General features: G+C 39.6%; 1 long non-coding RNA gene across 1 annotated transcript in view; it reads right to left on the bottom strand.

The window, feature by feature from the left end:
• Positions 1–1,282: 1,282 nt before the first annotated feature.
• Positions 1,283–17,065, bottom strand: part of LOC138172510 (uncharacterized) — a 26,340-nt gene continuing 10,557 nt past the window's right edge. The window contains exon 3 of the long non-coding RNA XR_011171139.1: positions 1,283–1,389. This is a non-coding gene — a long non-coding RNA (uncharacterized lncRNA). The remainder of the gene's footprint in view (positions 1,390–17,065) is intronic.

Below are 17,065 nucleotides of genomic sequence, written 5' to 3'. Positions count from 1 at the left end.
CACCTTGATCAAGTCCTTAAATGTCTCTAGTCACCTTTCTTCACCGGTAAAATTTGGGAATTGGACTGGATGAGATCTCCAGCTCTAAACCCCTCCTCTTCTGATCCCGGGATCCCAAGTCATTTAGCTTCTCTATGGCCTCAGTCTTCTGTTTTCAAAAATAAAGGAGTTAGATTATAATGCATAAAGTCTCTCCCAGACCTAAGGCTAAGATGCTATGATCCCAACATGGCCATCCCATGATGGCTCCTGAGCCTGGCATTTGGAACAAGAGAAGATTCACAGGAGCAGCATTAAAGAGACACTTGCCTACTGTGTACCAAAGAGATGCCGCCTTCCTTTTCCCAGAGAAGCCCTAGGGAAATTGGCTTCCACTATTGCCACTAGGTGGGGCAAGAAGCCCATTCTATCTGTTGTATCCTCCCCAAAGTAATTACAGCGCCTCCTCTATTTGGAAAATCCACCTAAAATTTTTTGGCCCTCCTTTCATACCAGAGAAGTCTGAATTTTTTCTTTTTCCTTTATGGGGTATTTACAGTACCTTACTGTAAAATTGGGGTTAAATAGTTGGTCATAGGCTCTGTCACCTGTGGCTTCCACAAAACTTCCCCAAAATTCCCATTTAACTTCTTACACCAACCTGAAATGTATAGAAACCACAATGGGGAGAGTCGTGATGTGGAAGGGATAAATATACTATACTCTGAGGGCCTTGGTTTGAAGGTATGGGAAGGGAGGTCTGTCTGAGCCTGGGATCCTGCTAACAATCTTCTCTTCATCTAACTTTGGCCCAGAGCAGGAAATTAATGCCTGAAACCATCGCCTGCCCCAGCCATCTTCTGCCTGTATTATGTGATGTCAGCCTTGACCCCAGTAACTGGGACAACAAACTCAGTGTGGCAGAGTGAAAAAAAGCCCCAGACTAGAAGTCAAGAAACAAGGGTTCAAGCAAACCACCAGCCATTCAGTTTGGGGTAAGTTACTTAACTTCTCTAGGCCTCAGTTTCCTCATCTGTAAAATGAGGGAGTTGGAATAGAAGACCTCTGGGGTCCCTTCCAGCCCCAGAGCTTTCATCTTATGATCCTATGACCTTAGGCAGGTGACAACTTCATTTTCCTCATTTGTAAAATGAGGAAGGTGAACTCCAAGGTGTCTAGCTCTGACATTCAGCTTGGACATTCTGCCATTTGGCAGCTCTGTCTTCTTTGGAAAATAACATTGGGGAGAAGAAGCATTGTAATTGGGGCAGGGTGGGAAGGAAAGGGGGAAGGCGTTCCATTAATTTAACAATACAATAAACACTTATCAAGTACCTGTTTCCTGCAGTATGCTGGGCTGGGCATGAAGGAAATAAAGATTAAAATGTGGTCTCTTCCCTTCAAGTTTGCCTGTGAAGAAAGGGATAAGACACACATACAGATAACTTCATATACAGATAATATGATACACAATATTATCAATCAATAAACAAACAATGATTAAATATATACTTTGTGCCAGGCTCATATCTGTGTTAAATATAGAACAAGAGTGATGTGAGGTCTGACTGGGAAGGTTGTCACATAGCAGAGGTGTGTCCAGTTGGATGAGATAAGATCCCTTAGAAAGTCCATTGTTAAATTTTCTGTGTGAATATACCTCACAAACCAGCAAACATTACAAACCGGGCTTGGTTTATTCTTTTGTTGATTATCTAGACTTAAAAAATAGTGATGGAGAAAATGTTAACAAAACAGATTAAACTTTAAAGTATGTCCTGCATTTGGAGAGCTGTTTGTTAAATATTAACCAGTACATAACTGGGGGATCAGGAAAGAATCATAGATTTCAGAGATGAACAGTACTTTAGATCTATCAAATGGTACCTACTCTTTTACATGTGGAGAGTTGCACGGGGAAATCTGAACAATTTGACAAAGTCAAAGGGATGAAGTCATTGTTTGGGACCTCAATTATGTACAAAAAGGTCTGAGCCTCCCGGATAACTGCCACACATCTCCAAAAAAAGATGAGAAGGACTTTGGTAAATGTTTAACAACCAGTTCTCCAGATGCACATGCAACACATGTTTAAGATTAATACACATTATTAATGTTTTCTCCATAACTTTCTGAAGTTTTCATTACTTTCTAAAGTCTAGGCAATCAACAAATAAGCACCAATTTGCTCACACTGAAAATTAACAATCCATTAACAATCTGGCTCCAGCACAACCTTACCAAGATCTCTGAAGTAAAGTGTTACTCACTGAAATGTCAGGTCTTAATTGAGAATTATATTAATTAAAAATAAGCTAATAGGAGTCTTTTGTGTTGTTTTTGCATTTTCTATGTGGTGAAATAATATTCTGTTTCTGTTATTACTATGGGGTACTTGCAGAGGAACTGGGGCCTCTTCACTTAGATGTGTTGAGACCTATATAAGAACTATATTCTGAAATTCCCAGAAGAGAATCTTGACGTGGGAAAAAATGAGTCAACAAGGAAGATCTGGCGATTAGCCTCCCCTAGCTCCTAAAAATCAGAAATTGGTGTGCTGAACTATTGTTTAGGTACAGAGGGGAAAACTAAGGCCCAGGAAGTTGAAGTGATATGTACAAAGTCACTTAGAAAGCAGGGAAGACACTTCTGTCTGCCTGAGGTTTCCTTCAGAACTTCCAAACAGTAGCACAAACCAGATTCAACATATCAACAAGAAAAACTGCCACACTAATGTATAGTCTTTTCCAGGGGTGGGGAGCCAAATCCAGGATTTGTTCTGTGAAGTTTGGATTCAGTCAGAGGACCACACTTGAGGACCTAGAAGGCCCCATGTGGCCTTGAGGCAGGTTCCCCACCCCAGGTTCTATTGATTTGAGTCAATTTAACTATGTATAAGCAGCTATGATCGTTTGGGTGCCCAGGACCCTTTCCTCTGTCACATTCTCAGAAAGTCAACTTTCTAGGAAATTCACACAAGAGAAAGATGGACTCTTCTCCAAGTAGAAAGTATTCCTATAGAGAGACTCCAGGGAAACTGCGGGGGACAGGAATACTGAACCAAGGCCGTAGTAAAAGACTTCAGGCAAGCTTAATAGCCTTGCTGTCTTCACCTATCCCTTTGTTCTTGCCCTCAAGTAGATTTATATTATTATTGGCTTTACCTTATCTATTTCTTAACTTTTCCTTTAAGTATCAGGAAGTTCTACAATTTGGTTGATAGATATTAAGTATTCATGTTGATTCATAATCTATGCCTTTTAGCATTACACAATTTTCCCACTTATCTCTTTTTATCTTCTTTGTATTTTCTGTAGACTTACCTGAAACCATTATTGCAATTCCAATTAAGTAACAGATTTTGCTCCAGGGTCTGATTTTTCCTCTACTTGAACCTTTGTGTTTCCAGTGTATTTCTTACACAACCTAGTCAGACTCTACTTTCTAATACATTCTGCTGTTCTCTTATTTTCTAGGCGAGTTCCTTCCGTTGGAATTCACAGTTATGATTGTTAATTGTATATTTCCCTCCATCCTCATCTTCTTGAATTTTTTTCCTCTCGGCTGTCATCTTTACAAATAAGAAGGTGATAGAAGAAAGGAAGTTTGCCTGACACTTGCGATTTTATAAGTGAAACATTTTATTTACTCGCTGTTGCAGTTCTTCTCTTGGCCTTACCCCACCCTGGGTCTCAGATTTTTACTCTTACTTTTAATCCTCTTCACATTCCTTTCTCCCACATTTGAATTTGTTTTGCTTATGACTATTCCCTTATCTATCCTGCCTTCTCTTTTTAGAGCCCCCTCTTCCTTTTTAATTCTTCTTTTGAGTATGATATATTTCTATACCAAAATCTTTGTGAATGTGAGTGTGGGTGTATATGAGTGGGTGTAATTGTTTTCAATCTTCCTTTTTCTGATTCTGGTAAAGGTGAAGTCCATCCACCCTTTCCTCTATGACTATATTCTTTTCATCTTAAGCACATTTCTAGTATACAATGTGATTTCCCTCTCCTTCTTTCTCCTTTCTCCCCCATAATAGTCTCTGTCACTCCAATTTTTGTCTTCTCATATGACCATTAAAATAAAATAAAACTACCTACAGAGCCTCAATCATTTTAACTGTTCACCATGACCCTTAAAGATATTAGGGTTCTGAGACACATTTGCTTCTTTTTCTCCTCTTAGCACATAAACAATAGAACCCCACACATTCCCTTTCAACTAAACAGATATGTATACTTTTTTATGTGTCTCTTGGCTCCTACACGTCCATTTTGAAATATCTACTCAGTTCTATCCTTTTTTCAGAATTGCTTAGAAATCTTCTATTATATAACATCAAAATCTTGGTTCCCCCTATAGGATTATATTGAGTTTTGCTGGATAGATTTTTGTTGGTTCTAAACCTATTATCACTTGAATTTTGAAATACTCTATTTCAAGGTCTCTTCTTTGTAGTGGTCGCCACTAAGTCCTGTGTGATTTTTTTTTTTGGTGGTTCCATAATTCCTTTTTGGCTGCTTGTGTTTTTAATTTGACCTGAAAGATCTTGACTTTGGCTCTGATATTCCCTGGAATCTTCATTTTGGACTTTTTTCTCAGAGGTCACCAGTGTATTCTTTCTATTTTAACTTTTCCTTCTCTGTTTCTTAGAGTTCTGGGAAGTTATTATTTATAATTTCTTGATATGAGTATCCAGACCTTTTCTTTCTGATCACAGTGTTTAGATAGTTCAATAATTTTTATATTAGTTCTTCTTGACTTATTGGGGAGGGGGGTCTGTTGTTTTTTATATTATATTTTTGACATTTCTTTTTAGATCTTCCTATTTTGTTTTTAATATTTTTTATTTATAACTGAGTCATTGTTTTCTGTCTGACCCATTCATTTTTCAGTTCATTCATTTCTTGGATGCTTTCTACTGTTTGTTCTAGAGCATCAATTTTCCTTGCCGTTTTTTTCTTCATAGAGTTTTCATTTTATGATTTTTACTTCATTTCTTCCAGATATCTATCCTTATGACCAAGAGTTTTTTTTATCTGTACAGTTGTTTTATCTGCATTTGTTGTGAGGTCACGTTCCTCTTTAGGGTTTACCCCTTAGGCATTTCTCAAACCAAGTTATTTCTCCATGGTATTCAGAGTTTTCCTTGGTTTGATCATCTTGTCCACCTCAGTATCTAGACTAAGGGGCCTGTTCTTGAGTCAAGCTCCATAACTCAATGTTGTGGGCAGGCCCTAGCCTGGGCCCTCTCGAGGTCCCCAGATGAGGCCCTTCCTTTAAGAGCCTCAATGCTTCTAGAAGCTGGACTCTGCCTATGGGCTTCTTGTCGAAGAGCTTCTGGACCTAACCCTGCTGTAGGCTCTGTCTAGGAGCCTTCCCATCCCTTGCTGCTATCCTCAGAGGCTTGAATTCCCTCCATAGGCATCACGGATAATATGGGCTGGATTTTGCCGAGGGCTTTTCTCCTTCAGGGGTTCTTGCCACTAGTGTCCAGCTGCACCCTTCCCAGAACATGTAGAAGCTGCTTTTGGCTACTCATTCTCAAGCTGGGTGCAGCCACAGATTCAGGGAAGGCTCATACTGAGCTCAGGCAGCAAGAAGGATTTAAGCAAGGAGTCTTGGATTTGCCCTGAAGCCTCCAGAGATAGCTTGTACTTCCTACTTTCCATCATCTATCCCAGTCTATCACAGGATCTCTGCAGGATTCTGGGGATCTCTCTGTGGATTCCTAGGTTAGTTGGAGGAGTGTAGAGGTGAACCTTTCTCTCTTTTATAAAAGTGGTCCATCTCTGAGCCCCAGGGAAATGTTTGCAACTTCATACCACACCAGGATTTGGCATCCTCTATCTACCCTAGAATAATGCCATCTTCTCACAATCTCACCCTGGGATGCTGGGTGCCACACTAAGGATATATAAGCTTCCTGAAAAAAAGTGACTTTTGAATAGAGCACCAGCCCTGGAGTCAGGAGGACCTGAGTTCAAATCCAGCCTCAGACACTTAATACTAACTAGCCATGTGACCTTGGGCAAGTCACTTAATCCCAATTGCCCTGCCTTTCCCCATCCAAAAAGCAAAAAAAAAAAAGAAAAGAAAAGAAATTCAACAAAAATGCAATATGTACAATAGCTAACACAACATCCTATTTCATGAGTTTTTCTTTTCATTAACTTATTCTGAACCTTCATTTAAAGAATAAAACAGAGCAGGGAAATCCATGAAGGGAATATCCAAATGGCCATGACCTTTCCAAATAGAAGAGACATTAGCATGATCTGGTTGAGGAAACTGAATCCCATGAAGGCTAAATGACTTACTCAAAATCATCTATGTAGCACCAAGTGTCAGAGCCAAGATTCCTATCTAGTCCTATGACACCGATACCATACTGTTCACACTGCACCAGGTCTTCTTCTATTTGGGGAGTCTGAAAGGAGAATGACGGATTTACTAGCCAAAGTGTGTTTTTACAACTGGCTCTCTAAGGGGAAAAAAATAAGCACAACACACTTTTAAAGTTTAGTCTGCATTCTTAGCCTCTTTTTTTCATCCTTTTCTCATCAATAAATCAACAAAACAATAAATGAGACCCTAGTTTGTAGCTTTTGCTGTTTCTAAAATGCTGATTTAACAATCAGCTCTCCCCAATCTATTTGAACTGGCTCCAGAACACCACAAGTTACCAGGAACTTGGCAGTTTCTCCAACTGAACACTGTCCTTGTAAATGGCACAGAGACATTTCTTTAAAGGATGGAGAATGGAGATTGTACTATAATTGTTTGGCCAAACCCAGGTCCTACAGGTGAGTCCACTCCTACATCTCACCTAAAGCCCATTCCTTGTCTTTGGGAAAGACCAACATGGAATGACAAAAATCCCATTTTTATGGAGATAAGACAGGGTGCTAAAATTTAAACCCGAAGCATAGGAGTTCTAGCAAGAGGATCTGGTGGCACTCCAAGTGAAGCGACAGAGTGTGGACGGTTTGGGATGATTTTGTCTGAAGTCAGACACAAGAGGGCGCCTTATACAGAGAAATAACAAAAAAATGACTGGGCCAGTACCATAAGCAGATTGCAAGGGGTATGGAGAGCCCAAGAGGAATAGTATTCATTCATTGATTTTACAAATATTTATTAAGTTCCTACTGGGCAAATTTTTTTTTAGCCAAGTACATAATAACAAAAATATTATAGCAAGAGATACACAGCTGGTCTTTTTTAACAACTCGTTAATTAACTCAAATATTGCTCCCTATGCAAACAAAAACTGCATATTTCTGTCTGAAATTTTCTCAACCAGTGGTCAGATTCTTAATCTTTGGGATGTTTAGGCACTAACTCCTGCATGTTCAGAGGCTGCCTCAGAAGAAGATTCAATATGGTACAAAGGAAAGCATTAGAGATTGGAATTCAAAGGGCTTGGGTCCAAATCCCAGTTTTGTCATTACTTGTAGGAATCTGGACAGATCACTTCACCTTCTGCACTCAGTTCCTTATCAATCAAAAGAGGGTTGTGCCCCTCCACTTCAAAATCCATGAACCTTCTAGGCCAGAGAGAGGTCAATTTCCATTGTCTGAGATAAAACCCCACAAAAATCATTTTACAATATGAATAATTTTGTATTATAGTTTGAATTCTAACTCCTATCATTTACTAAATTGTTAGTACCACAAGGTCAGAGGCCAGAATCAGGGGTGGGGAACCTGCAGCCTCAAGACTACATGTGGCCCTCTAGGTCCTCAAGCATGACTCTTTGACTGAATCCAAACTTCACACAACAAATTTGAAATTTGGATTCAGTTGGAGGGCCACACTTGAGGACTTAGAGGGTCACATGTGGCCTTGAGGCTACAGGCTTCCCATTCCTGGGCTAGATATTATCCAAATTCTGTATCTACCTTACTACTGAGCATAGTGCTTTGCACACAGGGGGTACCTAAATTTTTTTTTCAATTAAATTGGATAGTGTACAGAGGGCAGCTAGGTGACAGTAGTATGCCAGGCCTGGATTCAAGAAGATTCATCCTCATGGGTTCAAATCCCACCTCAGACACTTAGTAGCTGTGTGACTCTGGGTAAGTCTGGGCAAGTTTGCCTCTGTTTCATCATTGTGAAAGGAGCTGGAGAAGGAAATGGAAAACCACTCCAGAATCTTTGCAAAACAACAAAACAGAACAAAAACTCAAACAAGGTAACAAAGAAACAGACATGACTGAAATGATGGAACAGCAACAAAAGTGTACAGAGCGATGTGCTAGGTCGTGAAGGAAACATGAAATGTATAATGGATGTACAGTCCCTGACCTCACGGAGTTCACCGTCCAGTAGGGAGATAGGACGTGCATAGAGATAGAGTAAGACTTCACATATAAAGAAGTAATTCACTTCATCTCTCTAAGCCTCAGTTTCCTCATCTGTAAAATGAGGATAATAATAAACTATTACTCTCCCTGAGTAGTTGTGAGGAAAGTGCTATAGAAATCTGAGTTTTATTATTGATATTTCCCAATGATATCCACAGTGTATAGGTCTGATGCGGATACAAAGGTGACCTAAAGGTTGAGTTGCCCTTTCCCTAGTATATCCTCTAAAGGAGCCCTAACGTACAGAGGTGCTTGTTCCCTGGCACCCTAAAGTCTCCCCTTACATTGAAATACCACAAAACTTCCCCTTATCCAGGACCATAAAATTCCTTGTCACCCCCCAATCCTGGATCATGGGATTCCCTTGTCTCCCTTATCTTGTGTCAATGATAAATGATAAATCCTGGGCCCTTATCTTGCAAGACTTATCTTGTCCCTAAATCTCCAACCCCCTTTAGAAACCCTAAAAATTACATCATCATCCTACAGGCTGTATAGCTTTCTGTCTACATGAGTCTAGTCCTTTTCCAATATCAATGCCTTTGTTTAGCTCCTTGCTAAATCTTGGGCCCATATGCTTTTGCGTCAATAAAGCTCCTATTGGCTGAAGACAAGGTCTAAGAGAATTCTTTCAAATCTGAGCCAGCTCTCCCAACTCTGACCTCAACAGGTCTATTCTTGTACTATCCTTATCTATGAATGTTTATAAATCCTTCTGAAACATTCCCCTGGGCTGCTCCCCCAACACTGGAAGGCTGGTCCCCAAAAAGTGGCTGGGGGAGACTCTGAGGGGCTTCATTCCTGCCTCTATAGCTCATCAGCCCCCACTTGCATATTGCCCATTAGTAATCAGTCAGTAGACTCAATTAACTCTTACTCATTTATTCAAATGGCATGACAGGAATAATAATTATAAATCATTCTCCCATAAATCTGGGGCACTCTCCTCCAAATAGACAGTAGAATAATGGGAAGAGAAGACTCAGGAACTCCCAGTCAGGATGGCCGCCCACAGCCAAAGAGCAGAAAGAGACCTGCATTTTTGGGCACAGATGTTGTATGGATTTATTTAGTTTGACTATGCTTATTTCTTACAAGAGAGTTTTATTTCCTGTTTTTAGTTAGGAGAGTTATCCACAACCTGACTCTAATTTTTTATTTTTCTTTTTTTTGGAAGGGGGGAAGGTAGGGCAATTGGGGTTGACTTGCCCATGGTCACATGGCTACTATGTGTTAAGTGTCTGAGGTCAGATTTGAACTTAGGTCCTCCTGACTCCAGGGCCGGTGCTCTATTCACTGTACTTCCTAGCCGCCCCCTACAACCTGACTCTATTGCCGGAGGTCACAATCCTTGGAGTCATTTTTTCACCTCAGGTTATTCTCTTTGTATTTTTTTAAATTAAATTTTGTTGGGTTTGTTTAATGAACAGAAATGCATTTTGTTTCCCTCCCATCACTCACCCCCTTAAAAAAAAAGAAAAGTAAATGCTTGTATCCCTGTCTGTCTAGATAGAGTGTGTGGTGATAACAATGTCTCCTTCTGGTTCAGTGGCTCAAATGATATGGACAATAAGGGAACCCCTGGTATAGGTGCAGGGCTATGTTCTACACTGTCAACTCTGTAACTCCCAACTTATCCAGGGTTCAGCCATTGGCATCCCAGAGGCATGGCTCTGCTTGCTTTATCAATTGTGTTATTTCCTAACTGAACCAATGGCAGGTAAAGAGGGGTTCATCCAGTAAAGGGATCAGAACATAGCTATCTCATTAATATCTTGTGACTACATTCTCGGCTTTCCATAACTATACCAACTGAAATTTTGTCCCTTATACTTCGAATAGTATCTATTCAATGAACTGGAGCCTAGATTTGGCTTATGTACAATCTTGCTGGGGTGTGTGGGTGACTGACGATGACTAGCACCCCTGGTAAGGGTTTGTCAGGCCCTTTCCAGGGCTGCTCATCAACTTTTGGTGTCTGCACGATACTCAACTCTCACCTGCGGCTCCACAAAACTATAGCATTGTGGCAGACACACATGGCCCACACAACACACAACTGTCTTGGCAGATGGGCTAAACCAGCTAGGGGGTAAGTGACAGGCCACAAACCTATCGGTGAGTTAAGGAGATATCTACATCAAACGTGAAGACATCCCCTGGCAGAAGGGGTGGATGAGAACAATTTGTTCCAAAGGCTACAAAAGCAGCTGAAGCAGGACTATGGAGCCCTTAGAGCTTGGTCAGACATCAAGGATCCCAAAGTCATCCACTGCATCCCAGGCCATCATCAATCATCCTGACTTTTGTCTTGCCACTAGACTTCAATGACTCTGGAAGAGAGAGTGAAGTTTTTGTCTTTGTGCAACTCTGCCTCACTTAAATCCAATTCACAGGCAAGTCAAGACATCACCCTGTGACATTATCGGTCCTCTTGGGGGAGGGGGAGACAAAAACAAAAACAAAGGGAAAACAACAGTCTTCCCAAAGGGGGGCAGAACAGAAAGGTACTCAAAGTAGAATGCAAATCATGTGTTGGATAGCTATTTATTTTGCGCTTATTTACTATATGCTATTTTATAAGTCTTTGTTAATGCATGCTTGTGAGTTTCTCTAGTCAGAAGTTGGTTTTTTTGGTAGCAAAAGAGCCTTTCATTAAAAACATGTAACTTCTATGCTGCTACATGACACAGTTACCAAATATTATGTTGAATCAAAGTGTTCTTGGCTAAGCTTTTCTGAGGTTTCTTTTGATGCATTCTTTTTTTACACATATTCACACATATATTTATATACACATACACCCTCCTATACATACATATATATGTATGTATACACACACATATATATATATACATATATATTCCTTTAACTATCCTCATACTGAGAAAAAGTTTCCTGAATTACAATTATTATTTTTCCATGTAGGAATGTAAATAGCTCAACTTTAATAAGTTCCTTATGATATCTTTTTCCTGTTTACCTTCTCATGTTTCTCTTGCTTCTTGTATTTGAAAGTCAAAATTTCTGTTCAGCTCTAGTTTTTTCATCAAGAATGCTTGAAAGTCCTCTATTTCATTGAATGACCATATTTTCCCCTGAAGCATTATACTCAGTTTTGCTGGGTAGGTGATTCTTGGTTTTAATCCTAGCTCCTTTGACCTCCAGAATATCATATTCAAAGACCTTTGATCCCTTAATGTAGAAGCTACTAGGTCTTGTGTTATCCTGATTATGTTTCCACAATACTAAAATTGTTTCTTCCTAACTGCTTGCAGTATTTTCTCCTTGACCTGGGAACTCTGGAATTTGGCTATAATATTCCTAGGAGTTTTCTTTTGGGTATCTTTTTCAAGAGGCAATGGTGAATTCTTTCAATTTCTATTTTGCCCTCTGGTTCTAGAATATCAGGGCAATTTTGCTTGATAATTTCTTGAAAGATGGAGTCTAGGCTCTTTTTTTGATCATGGCTTTCAGGTAGTCCAATAATTTTTAAATTATCTCTCCTGGATCTATTTTTCAGGTCAGTGGCTTTTCCAGTGAGATATTTCGCATTGCCTTCTATTTTTTTCATTTGTTTGGATCTGTTTTATAGTATCTTGATTTCTCATAAAGTCATTAGCTTCCAATTGCTCCAATCTAATTTTGAAGGAATTATTCTCTTCAGTGAGCTTTTAAAATTCCTTTTCCATCTGGGCAATTCAACTTTTTAAGGCATTCTTCTCCTCATTGTTTTTTTGAGCCTCTTTTGTCATTTGAGTTAGTCCATTTTTTAAGGTGTTATTTTCTTCAGTGTATTTTTGGGTCTCCTTTAGCAGGCTATTGACCCTCTTCATGATTTTCTTGCATCATTCTCATTTCTCTTCCCAATTTTCTCTCCACTTCTCTTACTTGATTTTCAAAATTCTTCTTGAACTCCTCCATGGCCTGTAACCACTTCATATTTTTCTTGGAAGCTTTTGATTCAGGAGTTTTGACTTTGTTGTCTTCTTCTGGCTCCATGTTTTGATCCATTTTGTCCCCAAAAAAGGATTCTGTGGTCTGATTTTGCTTCCTCTGCTTGCTCATCTCACCAACCAATTACTTGACTATTGAACTCTTTGTCATAGTAGAAGTCTGCTTCCAGAGTGGAGAGACCTTTGCCCCAAAGGGTTTTCACAGTTGCCAGAGCTATGCGGAGGGCACTCTCTCTGCAGCCCCCACAAACTTTGGCACACTGGCATTCCTCACCCCATGACCACCACCCATGACTGCAACCCAGATCCAAGAAGGTCAAAGCAAGAGCGATTACCCTCTGAATGGTTGCTTGATCCCTCTATGATCTATAGGTCAGGAGCTCCAGTGGCAGCCATGGGGCAGCAGCTGCAGCCACCATGCCTTCCCTGTTTCTTGCCCTGGGGGCAGGGGCTGGACACATGCTCCTCTGTCACCCTGTTCCAACAGAGTTCCCCACTGACCTTTTACTTTCTCTTTGGTGTTTAAGAGTTGAGAAGTCTGGAAACCACCTCAGCTGCCAGTGATTCACTCTCAGAAAGTCTGCTCTGGCGGTTTTGTGCTGCTGGTCAGGGCCTCCTTGGGTCTGGGCCCATGGCTAGCACAAGATTGCACTCAGCTCCCAGTCTGGTGCAATAGACTTGTCAGCCTACCAGGCTGCCTTCAGCAAGAGATTTGTTTCTCTCTGTCAGTTTCTGGGTTCTGTAGCTCTAAAATTTGTTTAGAGTCATTTTTTTACAGGTATTAGAGGTGTTTGGAGCAGAAGCTAAAGTAAGCTTCCGCTTTTACTCTGCCATCTTGGCTCCACCCCTCTAGTCAGAAGTTCTTAACCTGGAGTCCAGGAATTAGAATATGTGTGTGCATGCAGATATATATGTATATGTGTGTGTGTGTGTATATATATATATATATATATATATACACATATGTGTGTGTGTGTATAAAACAATATATGTTTTTCAATATAATTGGTTTCCTTTGTAATCTTGTGTATTTTATTTTGTGTATTTAAAAACATTATTTTATTTGGGAAATAAGTTATACAGGCACTGGGGCATAGAGATCCACCATGCCCTACTGGAAAAGTTGAAGGGGGTATGGGAGAAGATGTGAGAGAGAGCAGATTGGAGGAGGGGATATCCTGTGGGACTGCTATTTTGGGGCAGTGGGTAGGGGGAAAATGGGGAGAAAATTTGCAACTCAAAATCTGGCGTAAATGAATGATGTAAATCAGAGAATAAAAAAAAACATTATTTTGAAATAGGATGCATAGGTTTTCAAAAACAAATCCATGGAATTAAAAAAATGAGGTTAAGGTTGCTTATTTTACAGATAGTGATTAGGCCATCTCTCCATCTGCTCCTTTTTCCATCTCCCTATAAGATTGGCCCAGTTCCTTTACCTACAGTTCACATACTTGATAATGTCTTTTAATACCACTTCAGTGCCTCAGTGAACAGACTTTCAAAGAACACTTTTGTTATCTTTTGTTTTTATAACATCTTAATTTCCAATTATACCTTTCTTCTCTCCCTCCTCCAAAGAGATATCTCATACTAAATAAATTTTTAAAAGAATAGAAAAAAAGAGGAAAGGAGAAAAAAAAAGGGTGAGGCAGTTCAGGAAATCTAACCAACACCGAATCTGGCAGTATATGTGATATTCCATACCCCTTGTGTTTTACCTCTACAAAGAAAGGAGGGAAGTTTATTTCCTCTTATTTTCTCTGGTTTTTTTTTATTCATTTTGAACTTAAATACAAAAAGGGGGGAAGCATTTCCATGCATACAGAACAATACAAAAAAACCAATTCAATATGAAACCATGAATTGCTATTTCATAGTGTTTCTTTTTTTTGAAAACTATATAAAAAATACACATCATTTTCAAAACCACTATGCTTTTCTGTTCTTCCTTCTGAGTTTTCTTTTGTTCTCAACTGTGTACTTTTTTTCATTTTTTTTCCCTCTCTTTCCTCCACACATTAAAGAAGGTCACCATTTGACATAGATATGTATATACATGTAAAACCATACTAAACATACTTCTATTTATCAGTTCTTTCTCTGGAGGTGGATAGTATCTTCCTTTATAGGTCCTTTGTAGTTGATTTGAGTATTTATAATACTCAAAATAATTTAGTCATTCACGGTTGTTCTTTGAACTATATTTTTATTACTGTATACAGCATTCTCTTGGTTCTGCTCATTTCTCCTCTTTTCTTTGGGACCAAGTTTGATAATTACGATTACACAGCATTCGGTTTCAGAGGTTTTTATTGTTGCTGCTCCTACCATATCTATTGTTGTCATGATGGTGTGTGTTGTTTTTGAGGTTCTCAAAGTCTTCCTCTGCTTTTCTGTCTTCTCCATATTCGTTCTTTCATATAGAACAGTAATGGTTTTGTTCAGTAGATTCAGTCATGTCCAGCTCTTCATGACCCCATTTGGGGTTATCTTGGCAAAGATGCTAGAGTGGTTTCCAATTTCCTTCCCCAAGTAATGGTTTATGTACAAATCAGTAATTTTTACTGAGTACCTCTATGTCAACCAACAAGTATTTATTAGCCAAGCATTGTATTAGGGGCTGAATACTCTTTGTATTTTCAAATGATCACACTGAAGCCTACTTACACCCACCAAGCATCTCTCCACTGTCTTTTGGACCAGGAGTCCCCAGCAACTATTCCTGTGCTTCTTGAGGAAGATGGCTACCAAGAGAAACCCCCAACTTGGCTCAATAGAAGGCATGGACCTTGAGGGAAGGGATGCAGAGCTGAAGTAAAATGTGAAGTACCAATTTGACAATCCTGCAAACTGCTTTAGATTTTTATGATTTCAAGTCTCAACCTGCTGGGAGTATTTCATACTACTAATAGTTTACTATATGCTATTTTGTCTTTATTAATGCATATTTGTGAGTTTCTTACATTAAACTTTCTTTTATGTGAAGGAAAAAATAGCTGTCCTATTCATGATTTGAGTATCTATCTACTTATCCCTTTTGAGGAGTCCCTAAGTTCTAAACCTAAATTCTAGGTGATTTTTCCTAGGGTTCTGGGATGTTGGTATGAAGAGCTACAATATAAGAAAAGAGGGTCTAACCCCTCTCTTTTGGACCGGTTTCCTTCCCTACCCCCAAAATTAAACTTTGTCTACATTTGTGAATTCAGAGATTAGAGGGCCCCCAGCCTGTTGGTGTAGAGAAGGAGGGAAAGTACCCCAGGCCCACTGGGCCCATTAGTTGTTATTATTGTTATAATAACCTATAACATCATCAGAAGAATATTGACATTAAAAAGAGGTGTGCTTTGGCAGCAGGAAGCAGTTTGATTTCATCAAAAGCACTGTACAATATCCCCAATGCAATCTAGCTCACTCCCTTCCTCTTAATTCAATTCTGAGCCCAGGTCATTGTCCATCTGCTGTTCTTGCCTCACATAGAGACACTGATGGACTAACCTAAGGGACCATACATCCAATTACATTTGATAATCAGGGCAATGTGCAGGCTTCATCTACTTGGTTTTTGCTGTGTTGATTGCTAGAGCATTTTCTTTTAAGCTGCAGATATTAATGAGGATGCTTTGCAGTATCCCAAGGTTTAATGTAATATGGTATCCACAAACAGGAGAGATTGCTAATAAGAGTTGAAATTAGCATCACCCATTAAGGTTTGCAATGCACTTTGTATGTGCAATTTCTATTGACCCTTGCAACCACCCTGTGAGGTAGGTATAATAGGTATCATTTCCCTCATTTTATAGATTAAGAAACAGGCTCAGGGATGTTAAGGGGCTAGCCCCTGGTCACAGAGCTAGGAAGTATTGGAGATGATAATCCAGATCACTCCCAGTCCCAAAGTCCAATGACTATCTCTTGCGATTGTGTGATTTGTCTTCCATTCTGGAAGAAGGCCATGGCATCAGAGAGATGACGACATAACTTGCAATTGAATTGGATTGGAGTGAAGGAAGGCTGTGCAAAGTCACCAGCCTCACTCTCTCCTCTGGAGCCATAACCCAGGCCCTTTTCCCATCATACCATGCTTCTAACTAAAAGTGATCTTCTTCCATTGGGACTTTTCCACTTTTCTAGAGGATATACAGCCCAAATGCCTTTGGCCCCTATTTTTCTCCTGATTTTATATTTTGCTTCATTGTTGATAACCAGGGATCACTGAAGGAGTCATCTCTATGGTAACACCTCTCATGGAATCCTCTACGATCTTAGTCTATGCATGGAAGACACTTGGTTGTTAAGGAGAGAATTTACAGCTTTATTTCACTATAGTGAATCAAATGAATCATATAGTTATGGATAGAAATATATTAGTAGATAGATATTGATCAACATGGCATCACATTCCTGATGTCAGGGTCCTCTTCAAGAGCAAAGGACAAAGCGCAATTTCTGTGAGTAGAAAAGGAACTGCCCGCTGGTGACCAAATGTTCTCTCTCTCTCTCTTTCTTCTTCCTTGCATCCTTCCTCCCTTCCTTCCTCTCTCTTTTCCTTCCTTTGTTTCTTTCTCCTTTCCTTCCTCTCTCCCTTCCTCTTTCTCGGTCTTTCTCCTTTCTTTCTTTCCCTTTCTTTCACTTCTTTCTTTCTTCCCCATTCTCTTCTTTCTTTCTTCCCCTTTCTTTCTTTCTTTCTTTCTTTCTTTCTTTCTTTCTTTCTTTCTTTCTTTCTTTCTTTCTTTCTTTCTTTCTTTCTTTCTTTC

Source organism: Petaurus breviceps, unplaced genomic scaffold, assembly GCF_028583685.1.
Source record: "Petaurus breviceps papuanus isolate PSGF00001 unplaced genomic scaffold, PetGlider_PUasm1.0 551, whole genome shotgun sequence".
Lineage (NCBI taxonomy): Eukaryota > Metazoa > Chordata > Mammalia > Diprotodontia > Petauridae > Petaurus > Petaurus breviceps.
The sequence above is the reverse complement of the archived record's forward strand: the minus strand, read 5'-3'. Positions and strand labels throughout refer to the sequence as shown.